We start from the raw sequence: 24,478 nt of genomic DNA on the forward strand, positions 1-24,478 counted from the left end.
ACACTCAGGTATGCAGAGACATGAATATACATTTATCTGCAACATGAATAACTAGGGTGAGTGGAGTGGCACGGTGATGGGAGCCCGGTGCCTACCGCCTGCCTCCCCTGTAGTTAAACAGCATTCAGCATAACTTATGCGAGTGCCAATCACTCCAAATGAAAAGTGCAAATTAAACTCTCACGCTCAAATGCATAATTAGACCTCTGACTTGGCAGTGGAGCGTGAACGATTGAGGGTGGAGAGATGAGTGCCCATGCAGGTTTTTTTTTTTTTGTGCTCGTAGACGTAGGTACACAGACAATCTTATAACACTATACTGGAGAGTGTCACAGGGCAGAAATGAAGCCACTATTAGTCTAATTTAAATTGAGTGTTTTCAGCTGATACCCAAACCACATATCCCCACTAACAAGGGAAAAACACTCCTTTACTTCTTTCCAATTCATTATCGTCAACAAACAAGAACAAAACCAACAATGAATTGATCCCACAGACAAGTACTGTGTGTGTATCAAAGCCTGCAAAAAGTAAAAAAAAGCTCTTCAATGAGCCAACGTATTCTCATACAACATTTTGTTTGATATCTCACAAAAAAGTTATTCCTCCTTTTTCATTTGTTTTCCTACGAATGTCCAGCAACACGTGTCAATTTCAGCTCTTTACATGCATACAGTCTTTTCAAAATAAACTTCCATCTTCACAGGAAACAACTTGGTTATAGGATTAGGCAAGAAATCTACTTAGTTAGGTTTAGGAAAAGATCAACTTGGTTAGGTTTAGGCAACAAAGCTAATTAGTTAATTTCAGGAAAAGATGGTGGTTCGGCTTAAAATAACTCTGGAAGTGGCGTTACTTAAGTACGTAAGTTACACGGCAAATAAATCAACATTGATTTGTGGTTTCATACGGGACACAAACGCCAATCTCCTGATGAAAGTCTGGTGTTTTTTGACCCACCCCTTCCATCCTGACCTCCTCCCTACACGGCGTCCACCGCTATTTATACTTCCTGGTTCACAATTATGTGGATTACACACAAAGTTATTTTGTGAGATATAGCCTACAGAAATTACAGTGCATTACTTTTCATAGGTATTGCTACCAACAGTGTATGAGATCAGCCTGATACTGAACACACCCACACAGTCTGTTAAGCTTGACCTTTCACGTGACCCGCAGCTGCTTTCTAAAGGAGACTTGGACGTAAGACCTCCTCCAGACAGTTTTACTTCCTGTTTTTTTGGTTAACGTTCTTTCTCAAACGGAGAACGGGGGTGTGGTTAATAGTCAGATGTTAATTCATTACCATGGTAACCAGATTGCATTGTTTTTCAACCCAGTTTAGTCAAAACCAGCTTAGATAAATTTACTGTTTATCAGACCACAAATGAGACAAGAATTAGCGATACACACTGACTCTCTCTCACTCGCTCTGTTCTTCACCGTCTCCTCCTTGCGAGGCGGCCGTCTGGCCGCTGTTACACCGAGGAGCCACACGCCGGCCACAGCGCACGGGAGGGCAGATAGACATGTTGTTGAGGTACTCCGTTTGAAATGCAGTAACGGGACATTTTGGAGGAGCACCGTCCACCAGCGCCGGCTGCTCTCGCCTCAGCTCCCAGCACCTACACCGCATCGGGCTGCACTGTAATTAGTTTATTTAACGGGACTTTTCTATTGTTTTCTTTTGGGTTGAAAGTTGTGCACTCCCGTCGTTCGGACCTGTTAGAGGCCCGCGAATCTCCGGTATCAACTGTTTTCCGTTAATTTATCTCCAGCAGGAGGAGAAGAGAGCGAGTGAGAGAGACAGAGACTTTAAACACAATAAGAGTACCCAAAGAATGGTGACACAATGCTTTATTTAATATCAGACAAAGTGGCACTACACAGTGATATACTGTACAACTCTGTTTTCAGTATAGTCATCTGTATTTGCATTCTTTTGTGCCCCTAGGACCATCTCTCATTGCTTTCTTCAGATATTCAAAAGAGATTTCCCAGAATGCATCTGATTTGTTTACATTCCAATTTGAACTCTTAGGAGTGGCATGTTTGTGTTGCTTCATGCCAATATATTTAAACCTCATGAAACAATGTTCGTGTTCACAATTGCATTTGCTGTTGCATTGTTTATATCCATTTTCCAACACAAACCGCACTCTCACTCTCATCATTTCCGCGGCTTGGCAAAGCTCCGCGGCCCCCCTTCATTTGAATGACAAGTCATTAGCTTGTTCAATTGCAGTGGAGAATCCACTTATCCTCCCCACCGACTGTACACTCGTCAGTAGAAAGCATGAAATTGTGCAAAGCTCATTCTGCTCACCTTCAAAACTGCTTTCTTGTGGTGAGTTCCTGAATGCTAATACAGTTTACTTTGGATTAAAAAATGGTGTTATCTATAATTTTCATTGGCTGTTTTAAAGGGAAGTGAATCTCTATAATCCTTGCAGTGGAAATCCATAACGTATTGTCTCTGTAACACTGTAAAAATGCCTCCTACCCTCCCATGAGTGCAGATATATTTATTCCCCCAACTTCGGCTGCATGTGTTCGTCCACAAACCGCACCGCAGGTAGATTGCCTCTTGAATAATTAAATAAACCAGATTGCCCTATCACAGGAGAAGAATGTGAGCGGCGGTGGTTTGCCATAAAGAAATAGGAGCAGAGAGATTAGGAGAAAAGTAAAACCGTGATGTGATGGGTCTTGATGTCCCGGGGAAGACGGAGAGCAGATAACAGCCCCGCTCTTTTATTCATTTTGGGAGTGAAAGATAGATGAGCGACTGAATAATTTCTAATCTTCTTTGAGGCCATGCGGCAGAGGACAGGAGAGGAAGAGATGTTTATTTACGGTGGGAACCTGGCATTGCTGCGGCGGGCTCAGATGCAGCAGAGAGATATGTCCTGGATCAAAGTGTTGAGGATGTTAGAGGAGACATGGCATCTCAATGAGTCCACAGTCAACCTGAAAACACACAGGAAATGCCTTTATTGGGCTTTTGGCGACACTCAGAGAGGGTTACAGTTCTTTTTATGTGCCTTTCCTTTTTTATCTTTTATTGTTTTTATCTGACCTCTGACCTCTTATTCTCGCCTCTTCATCTCTGTTTTCCCTGGCTCTGTCCCCCGCATACCATCTTTTTGTGTCTTTCCCATTAAGTCAACTTTATATCTCACTGTCGGATATTTTAGGTGTTGGTATCTCAAAAGCACTTTCTCACAGCTGCCCCGTTCTCTCCTCCACTGACCCCGTTCGTACAAACTTTCAGAGTGGAACGCAGAGGGAGCTGCACTATGGAGCAGAACCGCGGCGAGCCGGGCTCCTTGATGTGGCCCCTCTGGGGCTCCCCTGCAGTGCGGCTGGTGTTTAATCAAGCCCCTGGCTTCGACTCCCAGCAGGCCTGTGCCTCCCCTGACCCCCACCATCTGTGGAAGCTTGAGTTCACAGAACCCACACGCTCTATTATAAGCTACCTGTCCTTGAGCTCTCTCTCTCTCTCTCTCCCGCTTTCACAGCAGTGCGCGTTTAGCTGACGTTGCTAATCTACAGAATATACACCTCCTTCACGCACACATAAGGATGGGCAATGCTCACCAACACAGCTGTGCGCGAGCAAAAAAACCTTCCTGTGTTCTGAAATGGTCAAGGGGACTAAAAGTGCAAAAGACAAAGACACAAACAGCAGCGTTCAAGGGCAGGCATCCAATTTAGCTCTCAGTCCTCTAACAATCAAAATAAATAACATATTATGCCTCAAAAACAATCCACTGCCACAATTACGCAAACTCTCCTTGGCTTCCCACAGCAGCAAAAACAAACTGGCTGGAAGTATTTTCTAATGGTTCTTGTCCGTTACCACTGCTTTTAACTTTTCTGAGTGCTCCAGAAAGCGGCGGCGGCGGCGGCTGCTACTCTGCTCCTCATCACACAGACTTGACCACAGAGAACGTCTTATCAGCGCCGCGTGTGCCACCGATCTTAAGCCTGCGCTGATGGATTTGGCTGAGCGCTCGATGGCTGAGTTTTAAGCAGATTCATATCAGGGTGATTGAACGAGCTGGGGCTTTGGTTGGCTAGTGTTAGCGCTGTTGGTGCTGTTATTGCTTACGCAAGGGGAGACAGTGACACCATAGCCGCGGTGATGGATAGAGAGGCTGAGATTTCCCTGAAGGAAGAGGGGAGAAGTGGAAAATGGAGAGAAGAGGGGAGGCAGGGGAAGAGGAGAATACGATAGAAAGTGGTATAGTGGTTTATATGTGAGATTTATTGCATGTAAAATAGATTAGACACTCATCATAGCCTCAAGTGACACTTATTTTACTCCAAATAGAGCTGCTTCTCAAGTGGCAGGACTTATTTATCTCTGAAGGAAGAACAGTGTGACACTATCAATATAGTAGGACAGTATATAGCACCATGAATAAGGGGGGGTGAGATGACCTTTGACCTCTTGGGTATAGGAAAACCTTTGAAACCACATTAGGGTCGCATCAAAAATCAATCACTGCTGCCGTGCAAAAATAAAAAAAAAAATTTTGACACAGAAAGTGAAAAAGTTTGGAAATACCCAAAGTTCCATGTTACCTGCATCTCCTGGAGTCCGGAGGCGATTAGCTTAGCTTAGCATAAAGACTGAAATCAGGGGGAAACAGCTAGCCTAGACCCCTCCAAAGGTCCAGAATCTGCCCACCAACACGTCTGATGTGAGCGCTGACTTAATCCCAAGAAAAAAAAGGTTTGATGAGACCCTGAATGGGCTAAAACCCCCAGCCCTATCCCGGTCCCCAGCCCGACAAAGTCTGCAATGTTTCAGCCCGACCTCGCAGACCTCTAATTGCACAGTGTGGGCTGCTCTCGTGTTAGATATTCTTGGGAGCAGGTTCGTTTACTGGAATAAGTCATCAATTAGGTAAACACTATTATTAATTATAGTTTAAGTTATGATTAAAGGGACTGTTTGTAACTTCTTACACGTATAAATCATTGAGGGTCGTTGTCCCATGCACGTTCGCGTGGTTCTACGCTGTTCAGACAAGACTCCAACACAAACTACATGGAAGCACTAAAACCGCAAAGTTATACTGCATCCTATCTAGTGAAGCCCGTCTTGCAAAACAGTGTTGGCCGCGGTCGGAGGACGCGGGGGAGACCGTAGCTTTGGTCTCCAGGGCCGGAGTCTCTGCTGTACTCTGCTCCTCTGCCTGCCTTCACTTACACACCGCGCTCATTCTCGCTCTTTCGCTCCACTTTCACGTGCATGCGCGTTCACTACACACTGCAGAAGAGTTAGTAGCTCGGAGAATATCTAGTGAATATACAGTGGAAGTTTGTGCAGAAATAAATGCTGCAGCTCCTCCAGACCAACAGAGGTTTCCCGGGTCTTGTGAAGTGACGGGGCTCCGCAGAGAGAAACGTTATCGTCTCTGACCAAAACTCCGGTGTCTCCCCTGTTCCCTCCCACTGTGGTCGGGAGGCTGAAGCAGGAAAAGCCGACACTAGGATCAGCATAAATTCATGGAGAGACCTTCGTCTGGTCAACTAACATTACTGCCAAGCAGGTTAAATATAGAGTGATATTGTGCTTTTAGCTGACGTGTGTCGCCTCACTGTTTTGAGCGATGCTCGTTCATGTCTATGTAGAGCGAGCGCGGGCAACAGGACGTTGACTTTCGTTGACTTAACGGCCACATCTGTCGCTGTAAACAAGCAATTTCTGATTCTTACAAACTGTCCCTTTAACTATTAATTATTATATTATGATTCAAACGTGAAACTAAAGCAGCTATAATCAACATTTTTATATCAATGTGAAAGCAATGTGAAAGTGGTCGCTCGTAGTGATGAACCTACAGAGAATTATCATCTCGGGTCTGTGTGGTCTTCGATACGACCTGAAGTGACCAGTCTATGTGGATGGAATAAGAGAGAAATGCATACTAGCAAGCTATTGAGTGTTTGCTCCCAGCCCGTGAGGCTCCTGTGCTGGGAGCTTTTTTTTTTCATTACCCAGTCTATCAGCATGGCAAATAAGAGCTGTGACCCCTCCTGACCTGGCCCCTGACTCAGATAAGCACTGCAAACACAGTGTGAAGTGGCTCAGGCAGTCTCGGTCACACGCCGTGGAGCACACTAAGCCCTCCGTCCTGCCACACTGACAGACGCCACCCGCACTCTTCAGATGGTCTGAATGTTTCTGTGTGTGTGTGTGTGTGTGTGTGTGTGTGTGAGGAAACGAGAACGTGTGTCTTTGGGAGTTGGGGCATGTTTCTAAGTGTCTGCGCGAGCGGGTGTTTATGTGTGCACACGCTTGTCTGCACACATGCGTGTCACTTCCTATTTGTTGTTGTGATGTGTTTTCCCTCACCTCTATCTGCCGTGCTCCCCGACATACTATCACCGCACTGACAGATACATCACTCTCTGTGCTTTATAGCCACCGAGGAAACGAGGTAAACAAAGCCCGCGAAAGAAGAAGCCATGTTTCTCTTTTATGGTCTACAATTTTTCACGGGCTTTAAGGAAAGGCCGCACCTTGAGTTATTGGAGAGGCCTGTCGCGGCGGCTGGCGAGGCAGGAGTTTTTATCCGTAACATTTTTTAAACAAACTTTTGCTATATATCTCCCAGCGTTTCTCCGCTCTGTGGATTTTCATCTTCGGCTCTGTCCCTCTCCCGCTGCACAGTCCACAAGGCCTTGCGTCTGACGGTCGATGACAATCTGGCCTCTGTGTTTATTTGTCTGTCCTCTGCAGATAATGACCATGGCACCAACGCTGTAGAGAAACTATGGGAAGATGAGCACAGACACACAGAGATGAAAAAAAAAACACTCTTACAGAGAGAATCCAGGCCTTTCTCAGCAGTCAAGGGCAACCCTTTCAAAATGAAGCAGGGTACACATAGAGCCACGATTGATTCAGACTCGAGTTATTCTTTGTAGCTGTGAACACTTTTTCACAACCTGGGCTCTGTGGACTGTGTGGCCCTAGTGGTCTGCGTCAGTGTTGCAGGCAGTTTTGGGAGGATTTTTGCATGGCTTTAGAGATGCTAATGTCAGTATGTTGGTTGGGATTGCAATATCATTTTGTACAGACATTCATGTTCCCCAAAGGATGAACTGGTTTTGGTTTTAGGACTTATGGTTTTGTATGAAATGTATTGACAGCTATTGGATGGATTGCCATTAAAATCTATACGCACATTGATGTCCCACTCCGAAACAAAATTGCATAGCTTTGGTGATCTTCTGACTTTTCATCTAGCGCCATCATCAGGTAAAAATTTTAATTTGTCCAGTAATTTGGTTTACGACAAACTACCTGCCGAAATACTGACATTCTCTCTGCGGTACTTAGTTTAGTGAGGAATTAGCAAATGAAGATGGTGACCATGATAACTATGACCTACTAAAGATCAGTATGTTACCACAGCCCAGTCGCCAGGAAAACATGTTGGCATTGGACGTTTCAGCAAACCAGGGATACGTTGAATGTCAACATTTTTGCGAGGGGAGGTGGATGGGTCCAACAAATGTTCAGTTTCATTGTCGCTGTACAAACGCAATAGTTTTAAACCCAACCATGTAGTTCTTTCCTAAACCTAACTATAGTGGTTACGCTGCGTTGTTACGCTACGTTGTCCCGCTACGTTGTCCCGCTACGTTGTCACGCTACGTTGTCACGCTACGTTGTTGTCGCGCTACGTTGTTGCGTTATTTTAACACAAACAATGATCTTTTGTTCTAACTTTAACCAAGTAGTTTTGTTGCCTAAACCTAACCAAATGTTTCACAATGTTAATCAAATCAAATCAAATCAATTTATTTTTGTATAGCGTCAAATCACAACAGAAGTTATCTCAAGACGCTTTATATATAGAGCAGGTTTATGACCGTACACCATAGTTTAGAGACCCAACAGGATCCACCAAGCGCACTGTGGCCAGGAAAAACTCCCCGATTACTGGGAATAAACATTTAACAAGAATGTTTTTCTTTTCTCACTCACTGTGATCTGAGTTAAAAACATTAGTGTGCGATTGTTGGACCACTTTGTTCCCTTCACTGTGAAGATGATTCTGAAGCCATATGTTCCATTTAACCCGATTAGTGTTGTGATTGGATGTTACCATTTCAGAGTTACACGGATTAAAAAAAAAATCACGTGGCATTGTGCGTTGCAAGGGTAATACGAGGCTGATATGGAACTTATTCATGAAATGTATTTTTGGTTTGCAGAAATATCCAATGCCAACATTTTTTTCTGGGGACTGGGCTGGTTACCGTTGTCATTTGTGGGCATGTTAGCATGCTGATGTTAACATTTAGCTCAAAGCAACTCTTTAACAATGACAACTAGAAAAGTGCACTCAGAGAAGAGTTGAATCTCACTCAGTTCTCCCGGCTCCCTTACAGTCAAGGGAGAAGGGTGAAGATAACAAAAACTTTGATTCATTCATCTCCTATCATACCTATAACTATAGTGGATCATAACATATCAGGTACTAATCAGGAATTAATCAGATGAGACCAAACCTTTTCTGTGTATGTCAGTTTTTGAGCCACGACAAAAGCCCAAATGTACCTGCCGCAGACTGGGTGAGGCTTGTTTTTAGCTGTGCCGGTCAATAAAATAGGTTTTTCAAAAATTGTTAAATCACCACAACCATGAGATGTCCCTGAGCATACAGTCATAAATAAGTATAGAAAATATCAGGCTGATGAGTCCAGTAGTATGTGAGACTAGCCATGGACAGACAGATACACACACACACACACACACACATATGACTGAACGCATGATCTCCCTGCAGGCTTACGCCTGGTGGAGATAATAATGGGATAAATCGTTCATCAGCACAGAGTTTTTATTTTTTTGTTGGAAACTAATAATCCAAGGTCACCACAGCAGGATCAAACAGCTAGTATGTATGAACCATATACTTGTAGCATTGAGGGTTAAATTCAAATAATAATAATAAAAAAAACCTCACTCTGCATTCCTTGTTTTATAAGGATAGAGAGTACTGATCCAGATCAGCACATTTACTCACGGAGGTTTGAAACAGACTGGTCCAGTGGTCTGTTTGTATTGTTTGGGCAGGCTTGGCTTTCTGAGGAATTGTGTACATAGACAGCAACTTGAAAAGAATAGTGGAGGTCAGGAAACTTGGATGTGTTTCTGCTGTGGCTCTGCTAGTGAAACAATACTCCCTCTTCTGGTTTAAAACAACAGAGGGTGGAAAGGATTAGCTCGTCTCACACCACACTAAAAGGGAAACATGTCTGCAAGTAGCAAACGTGAAGTCAACTTTTATATACATACAGTATATACTGGGTCAGTGTCTGTCACTACCCAACAGAGCAGAGCAGAAATAATACTACATTTACATTTAATAACAGTTAAATGTTATAAAAATGGCAGATAAATATGTACCTTCATTATAGTGTTGGGCTAGTTTTTTCTTTTTTTCATTTGTCTTCATACAAATATAACAAGACATCTTCCTGTGACACAGCTGCAAACCTCCAGACATCATTAATAAATCCATTATCTTAAAACCTCTTAAAATGATCTCTGTGCAGTTTGCCATGTTATGATTTGAGCATATTTTTTTTAATGCTAAATGCAGTACCTGTGAGGTTCTCTGGACAGTATTTGTCATTGTTTAAATATATTCATAAATTTGCATAAAGGGGCATATTTGCCCACTCCCATGTTGATAAGACTATTAAATTCTTGACAAATCTCCCTTTAAGGTACATTTTGAACAGATAAAAAATGTGTGATAAATTTGCAATTAATCACGATTAATCACGGACAATCATGCAAATAATAGCAATTAAATATGTTTATCTATTGACAACCCATATCTATATATATAATATTGATAATTATAGTTTTTTATATGAATTGTGCTTTGAGGAGGAAAGAGTAAATTCATCCCAATAATAATCTTTTTTTTCTTGGTCTCCAAGTGGCTAATTTGAATATAATAATATAATAATAATGTAAATAGCCTCAGACTTTGTGCTTCATCCATGTTTAAAAAAACTATTTCTGTTTTTACTGTTTCTTACTAAACAACATATTGTGTGCTTCCATGTACAGCAGGGCAATAGAAAACAAAATCAAATACAATTGTTTTATATCAGTGGGTCTGTGTGAGCTACAAGCAGAGCAGGAATTTCCCCAGCCGCCGTCGTGGCCCTTCTGTCTGACCTTGATGCCCTTCTGAAAATGGTATGCCCGTCGGCCACAGTGGCCTCGGTGCCCTGCCCACACAGTGTTCTCCTCTGCCTCTTTCCTGTCAATATGGTTTTTAGACACCAGTGTCTTCTGTTAAGATTTTTATTGATCAACATTTAACATTCAATTTGGAGCCTGGTATGAACCGCTGGGAAACCGGGCAATGTAGTGTCCCAGAAGCGGCTCTCCGCTTTGCTCCGCTTTGCTCCGCTTTTGCTCCGCTTTGCTCCGCTAAAACTATTTTTTTGTGTCATTTTGTTGGTCAAGTTATGTTTAGTGCAACTCTCAAATTACAGGGCCCATATTTTATTGATTATTTTTTTCCCACTTTTCATACCTTGTTTATCTGCATGCTGAATCATTTGCTACTTTTGGTAATTCAAACTTTCAATTTCCAACCCTGCTGTTTAGTCCCAAACTCAGAACTGGTCATTTAAATATCTCTGCTTCTTAGATAAATGATAGAACACAGAATTATCTTTATGGTGTTCATATTTTATCAAACTTCATCATTCATCGAATATATATGTTTTTGCTCATGAAAAATACCTAACAGCAGAAGATTGACACATAGAAAGGCCCAGAACAAATAATCAATTTCCCGGGACAGACTAGAGGCTAGAAAATAGTTTTGAATATATTTAAAACGTTCTTACTTTGATCAATGATTGCTCCCCAAAGTGCTGCCTGCTGATTCAGTCTATGCACCTTTTATCAGATCAGCTTAGGAATTTTATATTCGTCTTGACAGTTCAACTTATTAGTTGCAACATTAATTTCATGCTATACGTGGGTAAAGAGGAGTGATGATTATGAACAAAAATAACTCATGTGTTGCACGTCTAACTTCCCGTAGAATAAAACAATACACGATTACAAAGTTTTCAACAATAGAAAAATGCTTTGAATGAATAAAATGTGCATTATGACAGACTGAAGAAAGCAACAAACTCAAAGACATTGCAAACAGCAGCTGTTAGAAGAAATGATGGTTTTGGTAATGCAAGGACAGATTCTGTCGGCTGTTACTATCACATCTCACTGTTGCACAGATTTTGTTTTAATTGCACTATTTTGAGCAACAATTGCTTCCAAATGAAGAAGCATTTATAGTCCTTGTCTCTCGGAGGTTACTCGTATTGTGTTGTTTTTTTTCCCTTCTTCGAGCATATGGTAATGAGCTGCACTTAAGCAATTACACAAACAGAAAGCTGAGGAGCGGAGCGTATGGGGAAGGCTTTTAGCTGGGGTCATATTTTCCAACAGATGCAAGAGAGAAAGCGAGAAAACAAGGAAAGAGAAAAGCAAGCTGAGATGGAATTTCTTGTCATCCATCTCAGGGACTGCCATTTCAACTCACCCCCGACCCCCCCACCCCACCCTCTCTCTCTTTCTCTCTCTCTCCCTCTGTCACTTTTCAGCAGCTATTGTTCTCGGCGGGGTGATTTTTCTTTTTTTTCCTCTTCAGACACGATAAAGGAGTGCACAGTCATATCCCCAGCACAGCTTCAACAAAACAAAGAGTTACAGTGAAAAATGAGAGGCAATTTCCATCTTGAGGACCCCCCCCCCTTCCCCCCCATATACACACACACACCTTTTCCACCACACACCTCGCTCGCTGAGATTAATATGGAGGTCAAATGGTTGATAACTGTGCGGTTTAAATACGGTTTGATGTTCAGTTTCTGCTTTTAACTTGTCAAATCCCCTAATTGTTTTCCCCTCAGGCGTCTCCAGAGAGTATGAAAAGCTCCCTCGGAGATTCATTCTTCTTATGACATCAGGCTGTGAAATCTGGACCAGATCAGTTGTAATCCAAGATAAGAGCTGCAAAATAAATCTCTTGTTTCAATAAAGTTCACATCCGTATACATGACGTGTGTTCTATTTGTGTGTTTTTTTCCCCATAAACGCAACACCTACCCCGGACACACATTACAGCCCACATCTATCTTTTCACAATCAAGTTAAAAAAGGAACTATTTCCTTTTCCATCAAAGCAACAACATTAGAGGGAATGGAGAGGCCATTCACAGATTTGCCTTCGAAAATGACCACAGACAGGCAATTCAGAAATTCCCTCCAGACAGTGATTGGAAAGATATGACACATCTATTTATGAGATGTGTGTAATCATTTTGGGCTCCTTATTCTCGGCGGATCTCAGCAGCGTTTTGAAAATGGTATCCTGTCCCACGGTGGGCAGTATAATGACGGCTAATGGAGGCAGCAGCCGAGCCTGTTTATCGCCTGTCATTTCCTGCTACGGCTCTCCGTCTGCCTTTTTTCTTTTTTATTATTATTTCATGTTCCCGAGGATTACATGGGAGATGAGATGAAATTACCTAGCATTTGTCCTCTCCTCCTCTCTGTCCGTCACTCGCCTGCGTGCCCGCTCCCATTCTTAATTCCTTATCTCTGCCTCTCGCTATCTCGCTTTGTCAACAGCAATGGAGATATCAAAGAATTGTCATGATGCTATTGCTTCCTTTCTCGTTCGCTCCTCCTTAATCATTCCCCTCACACACACACACACACACACACACACACACACACAGGCCTCTAGGAAACACAGCGTCTAAAAGCTGTCACTGCACCTCCACACAGAGGCACAGCAATGGCATTGGGATGAAGCAATATCTTACTATGAATATTAGTACAGCTCAACTTTGACCTAAGACTAGGGGGAGAATTCACAAAAGGATTGCGCAACTTCTGTGGCCACTAAACCTGCACAAATAAGACAAGAAGACAAAGGTTCTCCTGTGCTATTTACACATATTTAAATGGGATAATATGCAAATATTTAGCACAAAATTGGCCCCTTTCTATGCAAACGAGCCTTATTGCAAAAACAGTCCAATTCACAGAGATCAGCGCTGTTGGTCACTTGCAGTTACAGTGAAATTATTACGGCGTGTCCACGCTGGGAACGTCAGGAGCGCGTGGCGGCTGCGTTGCATGGCGGCTGCTGTCAGCCCTTTCTTTCTACATAGTTTGCCTTTCATAATGGCCATTTCATTTAATTATAAACGTCATGTAAATTTATTTTAGACAGAGAAAGGTTAAGAAACATGTGGTAATTTGTAAATAATAGTAATAATCCATAATTAAAACCCCTACTATAATCATTCTGCAAGTCACTGCATGTTCTACAATACTGTCCTGCACATAATTCAGATTAAAAGCCTCTTGTTAACAAATGAAGGAATTCTGTTCACAGAAAAAACGCTGGAGGGCTTTTATTTTAAAATGAAAGCTGGAAGTGTTGATTTAAACCCCGTACTTTATTCATTCACAGAGCCGTGCAAGTCGCTGCATGTTCCACAGCACTCTCCTGCACATATTTCAGAATAAAAGCCTTGTGTCAACAAATGAAGGAATTCTGTCCACAGAAACATTAGCTTACCTCCCACCTTCTCTTCCCTCCTCTCTCTCACACACACACACAGAGCTGCTCCGTCCGTCTCTGTAATCGCCTCAGTCCTCAGTCCAAAAGTCAAACTTTATTGAAAAAGACAGATTGTAATTATTTCCAAAATTCACTACATGTTTTTATCCAACAAAATATTCAGCTTAAGTCCATCTTTTTCATCATTCAGCCTTTCAAAAACAAAAGTTTCATGGCGGTTAAAAACAGTTTTCTCTCCCGCACGCATCTGTAACTGGGCGGTCTAGCAGCAATCCAACGGCACCATAAATTTCTTTTCTATAAATATAAATAAAAATGAAGGCAGTGGGAGATCAGGGGAGAGACCAGTGTGTATTTTATGTCTGAAAACTCTGGCAGCTGACAGTAGGAGACCCAACGAATGAAGAAGACATTTAGAAACATCCCAGTCAAGTCAATAAAAAAAAGTGGTTTCATAGAATTTTGTATTTCTTCCTCCAAAGGGTGTGACAGGAAACGTTTGCGAACCACTGATTTAAAGGAAAAGTCAAAGAATCATCAGAGTCATCAGGCTTCATCCTCTGATGACCGCGGAGGTCTGTACTCAGTGGCACCTCAATCCATCCCGTATTGAGATATTTCAGTTTGGACCGACAAATCACCACTCCTCTCCTTTAGCCCCACCATTAGTGTGGCTAATAATTTGACTTTGATGCAGCTTCTTTTCTCATTTGCTTCACTTTAATCAGTCACCACACAAACACACACACACACATACACTCAGAGGCCTCTGATCTGAAAGCTGTCACTGCAGCTCCACACAGAAGCAGATCAATGTGTGTTTAGATGAAGATTTAAAAGATTACACAGGCACTTTGTGTTAAAGCAATCTTTTAGAAAGAGTTTGATCATGACATTTATTTACGTAGAGCATTAGAACAGACACCTGATACCGAAATGCGTGTGCTTTCAATGACCGTTTACTTTTGAGCTTAAACCCAGCAAAATACTGTGGTGCCTTTTTTTTTTTTTTTGTGCTGCAGAGTGAAGCCTTTAGTCAGCAAACATGGCTTTGGCTAAATCCCTTGTGGGATTGTGGGGAAGAATTGTGCAAACAAGCTCTGCATAATGCTGTCATTAACAGACTGCTTCACTATACTGGCTGACTTAGAGCATCTGGCCATATGCAAGCTGACCTTTGAACTCCATTATCACTTGATAATGCCACTTGTCAGGCCACAGATTGTTTGACAATTAGTTTTTTTTAACTCAATGTGAGCCTCAGCCATGTGAACATTAATGACATCAATACACAAAGGTCAAAAAGAAGAAGGGATGCCATTTGCTGACTACTAGAGGAGTGTGACTTTTGTTTTGGCTTCATCTACTTCATTTGTTATTCTCCCTTCGCTGTCGACTGCCATTCTCCCTGCTCCCACACTGATGGCCTGCTGGTCTTTCAATATCGCTCCAATGAGCATCATTCCCACTCATAGCTAAGGAGAGGTGGACGGACCTGGAAGGACGGGGTGATAAATTAAAAGACAGATAGAGAGACAGATGAGCAGGGTAGCAGTCTTTTACCGACTAACTGGGTGGGCTTTGTGTGATGTAGGCTGGTACCACGGGGGAGGGGGGGGTGTCAGGGAATGGGAAATCAATGGGAGCCAAGTGCACATCAACAGGATATTTATTAGTCCTGAGGAAACTCCTTTGCACACACCACCTCTGGGAACTCCAGCTGATGAGCCGTGTGCTCCTCTTGCTGATCAAACCTTAATCAGGTGGAGATGTTCCAGTAAGGGAATGTACCGTAGGCGTATTGATGTAGGCAAAATGATGTGGATGGATGTAAGATGTGGAGAGTAGAGAACATAGGTAGCTCATAGGTCATCCGTGCAGGCTTTGCCCTCCCTCAAGGCATTATTAAAGTTCCTTCATCCTTTTCTCTATTTGATATTCTCCCTGTGTTCCATTAGTACGAGGTGTCTAAGAAGCATCAGAAGATGCCTAAAGCAGCGGGGTCACGGACTGATCCCGAGCCGCGGAACATTCACTATTTACTATGCTGAAAAGTGTTTTTCCTTTTCTGTATTCACATTTAATTTTTTTTTCCGATGATAACTTCAGTATTACTTAGTTACTTCCTGTTAGGGGCTGTCAAAGTTAATGCGATACAGCGTTAATGTAAATTTAATGCAAAAGCCAATCATTTTTTTTTTTTTAAAGTTATTTTTTTGGGGGCATTTTTCCATTTTTTTTATGACAGGACAGTGGATAGAGTCTTGAAAGGGGGGAGAGAGAGAGTGGATGCGGAAAGGGCCACAGGCCGGATTCGAACCCGGGCCGCCGCGGTCAGGACCAAGCCTTAATACATGGACGCCCGCTCTACCAACTGAGCTAAAGCTGGGGAACAATAGTCTGGATGGGCGGGGGAAGAAGGTGGAAAAAGGGGGAGAAAGGGGGGAGAGGAAAAGAGGAGGAAAAGAGAGAAAAAGAGAGAAAGAGAGAAGAAAACACAATTCTGTAGCTCTTATTTTCACCCACATGGTGTTTTGAAGTCTTTATACACCATAGTATTTTTGTTAAAGAATAAAAACATTATTTTTTGTGCTTTTCGGGGGGAAGAATACATGTCCACTTGAGAGGCAGTTCGAATCTCGTCTCCAGCAGGGTCGAAGTTTATAATATGCAGTAAAAAATAGTTTGTGTTGCTCGTGTAAACTTGAAATGACTCAAGATATAATTTTAATGCAAGACTTGTGCACTGCAACTAATACATTAATATTGAAAATCGTTCAGGTTTCCTTATACAGTCATATAACTGGTAGATTACTACAGATAACAAATATACAAAACATTATCATCATCCATGATGATGTTTTGCATTATTATAATAATAATAATATATTAGATTTATATAGCGCTTTTTAGTAATCTCAAAGACGCTTAATATTATTGCATACATCCTCCTTATGACTGATTAATGAACTGTTAGGCAAGATAGGTCAAAATGTTAGTAGAATAAATCATAATGTACTGGAGAATAGTTGAGCAATATTGGGATGGACTTGCTGTGTGTAATTAATTAAAAAAATAACCATAGGAATACACATGAATTGAGACAGTAATGATATTAAAGCTTTAACTTTATTGTCTTTGGGCCTGGAACACGTGAAACAACAAGAACAAATAATTTGAAGAAGATAATACTATTCTTAATGTTTGTCATTGGGTCTGATTCCCTGCAACATCAGACAGAATGATTTACAGCACACAGATTCACCAGAAACTCCTTCAGCTCAGACTCCAGCGGGGCCTCTGGCAGTGACCAGCCCACTGTAGATTGCTGGGCCCTCTGTCAACGTCCAGCAGGTTTTGCTACAGGGCCACAATTGTGCTTCCCTTATAAAGAAACATGAAAAGAACAACAGAGACTGAATATTTATTCACACAACAGGCTTATGTGAGTAATTAATGAAATGAAAACAACAACATTGTCTTATTCTTTTTGGACTAAGCATGGTATTCCAAATTACAGATATTACTAACCTGCTGGTTGCTGAGAGTCATGGAGGTCTGTGTCCTCAGTTCTACCAGGTGCTCTGCAAGGCTGTCAACCCGATCCGTACCTGGCACACCATGCCCGTCCCCTAAACATACAATTTGTCATCAGTAAGCAAATAAACAGGATAAACTGCTGTGAAATTACACTACATGTAACATATAATGTCTTAATGTCCGTATGCTGTCTGTTGTATGTTAAATAGATTCGACCCAACTGTTACTATTGCTTTATTGTGAGGTTTATGTAAACATTACTTACCAACTGTATTTCTGCCACCTGAGACACCAGGTGAGGATTCAGACTGGACTGCAGGCTGAGCTTCTGGGGCAGAGGATGCAGGATGACTGACAGCCTGGAGAAGTCTAAACAGACATTGAAATAAAACTTATATGTAGAAACAATTTCACACATATGATAATTATGTTTCTTTTACCTTGAAAAACCTTGCAAACTACAGTCATGTTTATATAACTTAAGTATGAACATTTAATATAACGTTTATGATCATATAATCATTAATCATGAACATTAATATAACACAGCAGTTATCTGACAGTTACCTGTCTGAGCTAAAAACAGTGATTGTGATAGTAAACTTTGTTTCACAACGCTAAGAAGCTAATACAGTAGCAGTCATACTGTATATGTATATATAGCTTTAGTATTAACATAACGTTTATGATCATATAATCATTAATATAACACCACAGTTATCTTACAGTTACCTGTCTGAGCTAAAAGAAGTGACTGTGGTAGTTTAACAACGCTGAGGAGCTCATACAGTATGAGTAACGTTACCTCTATGTAACTGTAACTGTAACGTAGCCTCAGCATACTAATTAGAGCTCTAATTAGAGCTCTGAACAGATTATAAAGTGATTGGTAACTAATTCACCAGGTTTAAGATAATTAAAGCCAGGCTAGCTCAGACAGAGTAACATTACAAACCTATTCATGGATTTCACAGCGAATCTTAATCAGCCCACATTAAAAAACGCCAGAAAGCTAAAACACGTTTAATCCGTATTGCCTAAGAGAACCCAATATCAATGTTACGTAATGTTAATAATGACATTTACCTGTCTGTAGCTGAATATAATGTTAATAATGACATTTACCTGTCTGTAGCTGAATATAATGTTAATAATGACATTTACCTGTCTGTAGCTGAATAGACGGTGAATAGTTCAAAAGTCCCTCCTCCGCATCGCGTCCGCTGGGACGGCTGTGATTGGCTATTCAAAAATGGATGACGTGGCGGAGATCAGCCACACGATTCGTTGCCTGAAAATGGAATCCAGAGCTCTGATTGGCTGTATCCGCGGTGAAAATGGATGACGTTGGTATTGAAAATGGAAAGCTGCCACATGATTTGTCGAGAGAAAATGGAAATCCTGGAAGCTGATTCGTCGGCAGACCCACTCTATCCCTCTCCCGCTGCCGCAAACCCAGGCGCCCAAGCCAATCATTTTTTTAACGCAACTTGCAAGTTTTAGGTTGTAGCGGGCTCAGTTTTAAAGCCAGAGTAAAGATACTGGCATCATATGAAACTAGAAAAAACCTACTGAATCCATTGGTGCCAACCAAGTCATACTAGCTTGTCAGGAAATAAGCTGAATATCGTTACAAACTTACACTCAATTTTGTTGAGGAAAAACTGTCATGGCCATTTTCAAAGAGTTCCCTTGACCTCTAACCTCATGATACATGAATGTAAATGGGTTCTATGGGTACCTACGAGTCTCCCCTTTACAGACATGCCCACTTTATGATGATCACATGCAGTTTGGGGCAAGTCATAGTCAAGTCAGCACACTGACACACTGACAGCTGTTGTTGCCTGTTGGACTGCAGTTTGCCATGTTGAGGGTTGTGACCCTGTGAGGGTTTCTGGATATCTGTCATTGTTTTGTGTTGTTGATTGATTTCCAATAATAAATATATACATACATTTGCATAAAGCAGCATATTTGTCCACTTCCGTGATGATAAGAGTATGATGAAATACTTGATAAATCTCCCTCTAAGGTACATTTTGAACAGATAAAAAATGTGCAATTAATCGTGCTTAACTATGGGCAATCATGGGATTAATCGTGATTAAATTACATTACATACACATTAAATTTTCTAATGTAGTTGTTAATCTTTTATACTGGTAATTCAACCAGGAGAGTTTCATGGCCATCGAAGCTGTAGAAGTGCTACAACTGCTAGTCACAGAACATTGTCTAAGGGGAAATTAATGGGGATTTGACTTTTGGAAACAGGGGCCACGAGGTAACAATATGAGTCGGCAAAAAAAGAACTGAAAAATTATATAGCTTCAAATGCTATATGTGCAGTAAGCACCTTGAACTTGATGTTGTCTGTGCTACATCTTTCCTCATCACTCAGTGATCAGTCCAGCATTAGCTACTCAATCTTCAGGTGGCGTGGAGACCCAAATCGATCCCAACATGAGCTTGAACTTGATGTAACAGACTGGCCCAAATCCGACTTGAAACCTGATTCTGGGTATGGACTGGGTTTGGGTCTTAGTTTTAGTCCTGATGCCATTTTCTTTATCTTCTCTTTCTATTTTTATGTCTTGTCAAATACCATTTTCAGAAAATATTTACGGAGGATTGAGATCGAACATGAAAATACCAAAACAATTTCAAATTTTGATCATATCACATGATCTTCCTCAGCAGATGGCGTTGCCCCAGTGGTAATGGAATTGTAGATACAATGGAAAGCTCCAGAACAGCTACTGAGTTCATCTTGGAGTGTGATTATGTAGTCAACTCCTGTTTCCAAGATCAAGATTGAACTTCCGGCTAACGTGTATGAGGCGTCCTCAAAGTGTTCAGTCGAATGGTATGTTGAACATCTACATGATGTAGGCTAGATGACAACAGGCCACATTCCATCTGCTGTGATTTGAGTTGAGGCAAGTTGATTTGATGTTGATATCCCAAATTATCTTTTAATCTGTCCAACATCTTCCACTCTCTATCCTTAGATCTTTCGCTTGGATAAGGGAAAACTACTGAGTTATAATCGAGAGCCAATGCAATGACCATTATTTTCAAGCAGACCACTTGCTTTTTTCCTTTTTTCTTTGTTGCCAGTTTCTCTGCTTACAAGTCCTTAAACATGCATGGCTCTTTCTCAAATCCTGAGACTTGTTTCCCCTTAGAGATCCCTGAGTTGTTCCACAGCGGCTTGCCCCCCCCCTGCTTACCGTCCAATGCCGATCCCCCAGGCCCCCTGGGACTAATCTGCATGGGCGTAGGTTAAGGGGTCAGCCACTGGGGTCCTGATCCTGAGGAACCTCCCGGCTGGGATCGCTTCACTTCTCCCCCTCCGTTTCACAACACTTAGCTCCATAGTGCCTCTCATTACTCTCCCAGTACGAGACCCGCTACGCCCCCCCGCCCCTTCCCAAACCCCCTGGTATCTGGGTTAAATGGAAAAGCGAAAGCCTGGAGGGGGCTTGAGGACTTTCTGGGGCCTCAGCTCTGCTCTTTAGGGCCAGGAATAGAGACATTCCCGGGGCTGGGGAGGCTGACCCACAGCCTGGGGCTCAGGACCTGTGTGAACCTGGTTTAATTATATTAGCTGCAGTATTTAGACCCCTTGGCCTTGGCTTTCAAAAGCACTTTAAGTGAGGACGGTTTTCATCACCACCTGATTTTAAACCGGCCCCCCTGGTGTTTGGTGTGCGCTGCACTAAGCCCCGTCGTCATAACTATTTGTCGGACAAGGTCATGTCACATTATGATGCATATAGGCCCTTCCCCTTTTTTCATCCTTCCATCACAGCTGTAGTGAGCCACTCCTGAGTGACAGTCCTGGTCTGCCCATATTTCATTCAGACAGGCTGGGTGGTCAGGAGCAGTAAACACACACACGCACACACACACACACACACACGCACGCACACACGCACACACACACACACACACACACATACGCACAGCGATATAACACATTTATTTGTTCATACATTTGTCTCTGTGATGGAGCAGCTCCATTGTCATGTCACTGGATCTCTCTCTCTCTCTGCAGGTTGGGGAGCCGTCTGTTGGCTCCAATCCCAGTTGGACATGGTTAAAACAAAAAAAAAGATATTAAATGAATAATTAACAGTCACTTGAAAGCATGAACGTGTAGTGCCTCCCCATGTAATGCTTAGTAGTGCATTATCATATCCCAAAGGACCAGAGACATGAAATTAGCGTTGTGTTCCACCTAATTGCTCAGCTCTGGCAAATTAACATGCCCTTATTCAACCTTGTGTTTGTGAAATGCTATTCATGCTGTTTGTTTCATGTTTAAATCAACATATTTACACATGAAAAAGATTAACCACCTCTGTTAATTGCACTAAATTTTGCAGTTTAGTGTGAGCTGGCTCCACGCAGCACAGGCCTAATCTTTATTGACAGACGTGAATCAGCAGAACACACTCTGTGTGGAGAGATGTATGTCGAACTGGCTCAAAGCAACACTGCCTGTAGGGGAACTGGAAGCAGTCCTAATCAATGCTAGCATTTTGCTAATTCTAATCACTAGAGTAATTTACGGAGATGTACTGCATGCTCACAGTTGCACTCGTAGAGCAATTGTACTCTTTCTTCGTGAAACTCCCCTTGCACAGCACAGTTGCATTAATAAATACTAAGCTCTTAGCCGGGGAATGAAGGCACTTCTTTGTATTTATAGCTCCATTGACATTAAAACATTAAAAAAGTTGTGTTAAGCTAAATGTTGTTTCCAAGTCTTTGAGACAGCTGTCTCTAAATCAAACACATGACTGTGGAAAAGTGCAAACTGGAGTTGAAATAAAGTGGATAGAAGTCGTTGATTCTTTTCCATCCGCGGTGTCGAGTGGAGGTAAAGATTAGCCTCTCCGTCTCCCTGACTGATGTGGAAGTTGGCAATGTGCCCATAAGTAGACATCTATCGCCTCTCTTTTCTCTATTGTTTTTTTATTTTTTATTTCCAGCCTGTGTTACTCACAACAGGACATTTATTATCCCCAATCTACTTTCAGCACATGTACTGTTATACTGTATTATGACAACAGTGGTTCATTTTTGGCACCTCATTTTGACTTTGTTGTCATCTCTTGATGGAAAAATATAATAGTGACATTTTATTCACTTGATTTTGTGAGGTTTTCTTTAGTCTACTTTTCAGTTTTAGACATTTTTAGTATTCTGCAGCTCCAGTTGTCATCATCTTTGATGTGTACAATTGCCATGGTTACAGGTGTTATTTGTCTATTGCAAGGTTAGTGGAAAAGGCGCTGTTAACCTGCCTATACCCGACTGTAATGAAGCTCACGGTCACTCGGTTCTCACCCCTCAGTAAATACAGTCAGTAGGTGATCGTTCGTTCACCCGCGACTAGCAAAACCGCCCCATGAACGACTCTTTTGGTTCCGATTTCTTAATAACGTTACTGAAATGCAAGATGTTTGCTTATTAGTTTCAGGCCATCTTGAGCTATTGGCTGGGTTTGGGTCTCAGACTTAGGCCTGTGCGGAACTCTGTTGCCGTTATCAAGCATTTCAGACTAGAAACCAAACATATTGAGAGAGCTTGACAGTTTCTTTGAAGGAGGAGGTAAGGGGGATACATGGCATATTATTAGGCTATTTCCTATAATGTTGTATTCTGGTAATGAACCCCTGACCCCACACACACTTCCAGGTGGCCGGTCCACAACAAAGAAGCTTTCAACATGTCTATGGCTCCTCAGGTGGTCCAACACGTTCTCATCCCAACTCGTTACATACTGCCGCTTTGTCACGCCGCCCTTGGCGTCACGCCCCTTGGTGAGACTTTAGGTTTAGACAACAAAACCACTACAGTTAGGTTTAGGAAAGAAGATGGGTTTACATTACAGTTAAAGGAACGCCCGGTGCGTTTCATACCGTGGTGCCTTGTGCGGCGGTATCACACACCGACGGCCGTGACAAAGCGTCGATATTTAACGCCCTGGGAATGGGAACGGGCTGGGTGGTCGGGGCAGAAGATACAGCAACCATCATAGCTCAGCAAAGACGAAATACTATGACATAAAATGCTGAGACCTGTTAAATATTTTGTGATTTAACTGGTCAAGCAGTTAAATCAACTACTGAGGAAGATACACTGCTCAAAAAAAATTAAGGGAACACTTAATCATCACAGTATAACACCAAGCCAGTTAAACTTCAGGGATATCAATCTGTCCATTTAGGAAGCACAAGTGATTGGGAATCACTTTCAGCTGCTTTGGTGCAAATGAAAGTGACAACAGGTGCAATCGAGAGGCAACAGCAAGACAACCCCCCAAAAGGGAATGGTTTGCATGTGGTGGCCACAGACAAATACTCTATTCTTATCCTTCCTGACTGATTCTTCTCTAGTTTTGTGTTCGGTATGTGACGAGTTGGGATGAGAACGTGTTGATAATATGTGATTCCACATACTATATGCATGCAGGTTGTTGAATAGGACTGCATTATGAAATCCCTTACTTCTTTTGTCCATTTGTGCATCATTATTGCTTGGATTTTATTCATTGACAAAAAAATCAATACATTCCGTCATCGACTCTGTTTTCAAAGTTTACTTTAGTTTTTTCTTGATTATGTTGCGGAAAAAGGTCATTTATACATAATGCTTGATTGACAAACGTAACACAGTAACACAGGCTGTAAAAAAAAAAGAAATCTTGAATCCCATTTTGTTCTCACCCATTCAGGTCCTGTTTTTCTGTCTTTGACACACACACACACACACACACACACACAAACACACAAACACACGCACACACGCAGAGGTCAAAAAACGGAATGAGGGAAGGCATCAAGATATAACTGGCTGGGAGGCAAATAAAAGCCCCACATACTGTATCACAGCAGAACACCTCTGGCCAAAGGAAATCTAAACCGAGATCAAATTTAACATACAACCTGCAGACCAAATGATGTGCAGAACCCCCCGCTCGCCCAGTCCTGCACATCAGTATCTAATTTAGCCCATGTCATGCCTTGTTTATGTGAATCAATTCCCCCCTTACCTTACACGCTGGCTTGCATTTCAGTTGTCATTCCCCTGTACAGTCAGCCATGGTGAAGGAGGAGCCAGTAGGGGTGAATGGACTGCATCGAGGCCGAGAGCTAACTTGTGTGTGAGAGAGAGAGAGAATTGACAAGTGCACACAGCTTCGAGAGGATGAAGTGTTTTTTTTTTCCCGTTTCAGTTCTTCTTCAGGAGGA

At 42.1% G+C, this 24,478-nt stretch overlaps 1 long non-coding RNA gene across 1 annotated transcript; it reads right to left on the reverse strand.

Moving 5' to 3' along the window:
* Window positions 1–1,875: 1,875 nt before the first annotated feature.
* Window positions 1,876–9,565, reverse strand: LOC141782077 (uncharacterized). Its single transcript, XR_012597032.1, has 4 exons — window positions 9,443–9,565; window positions 9,060–9,224; window positions 6,541–6,792; window positions 1,876–2,973 (listed from the first exon to the last, which is right to left on the reverse strand). It is a non-coding gene; the product is annotated as an uncharacterized LOC141782077 (long non-coding RNA).
* Window positions 9,566–24,478: the final 14,913 nt, after the last annotated feature.

This window comes from Sebastes fasciatus, chromosome 14 (assembly GCF_043250625.1).
Source record: "Sebastes fasciatus isolate fSebFas1 chromosome 14, fSebFas1.pri, whole genome shotgun sequence".
NCBI classification, from domain to species: domain Eukaryota; kingdom Metazoa; phylum Chordata; class Actinopteri; order Perciformes; family Sebastidae; genus Sebastes; species Sebastes fasciatus.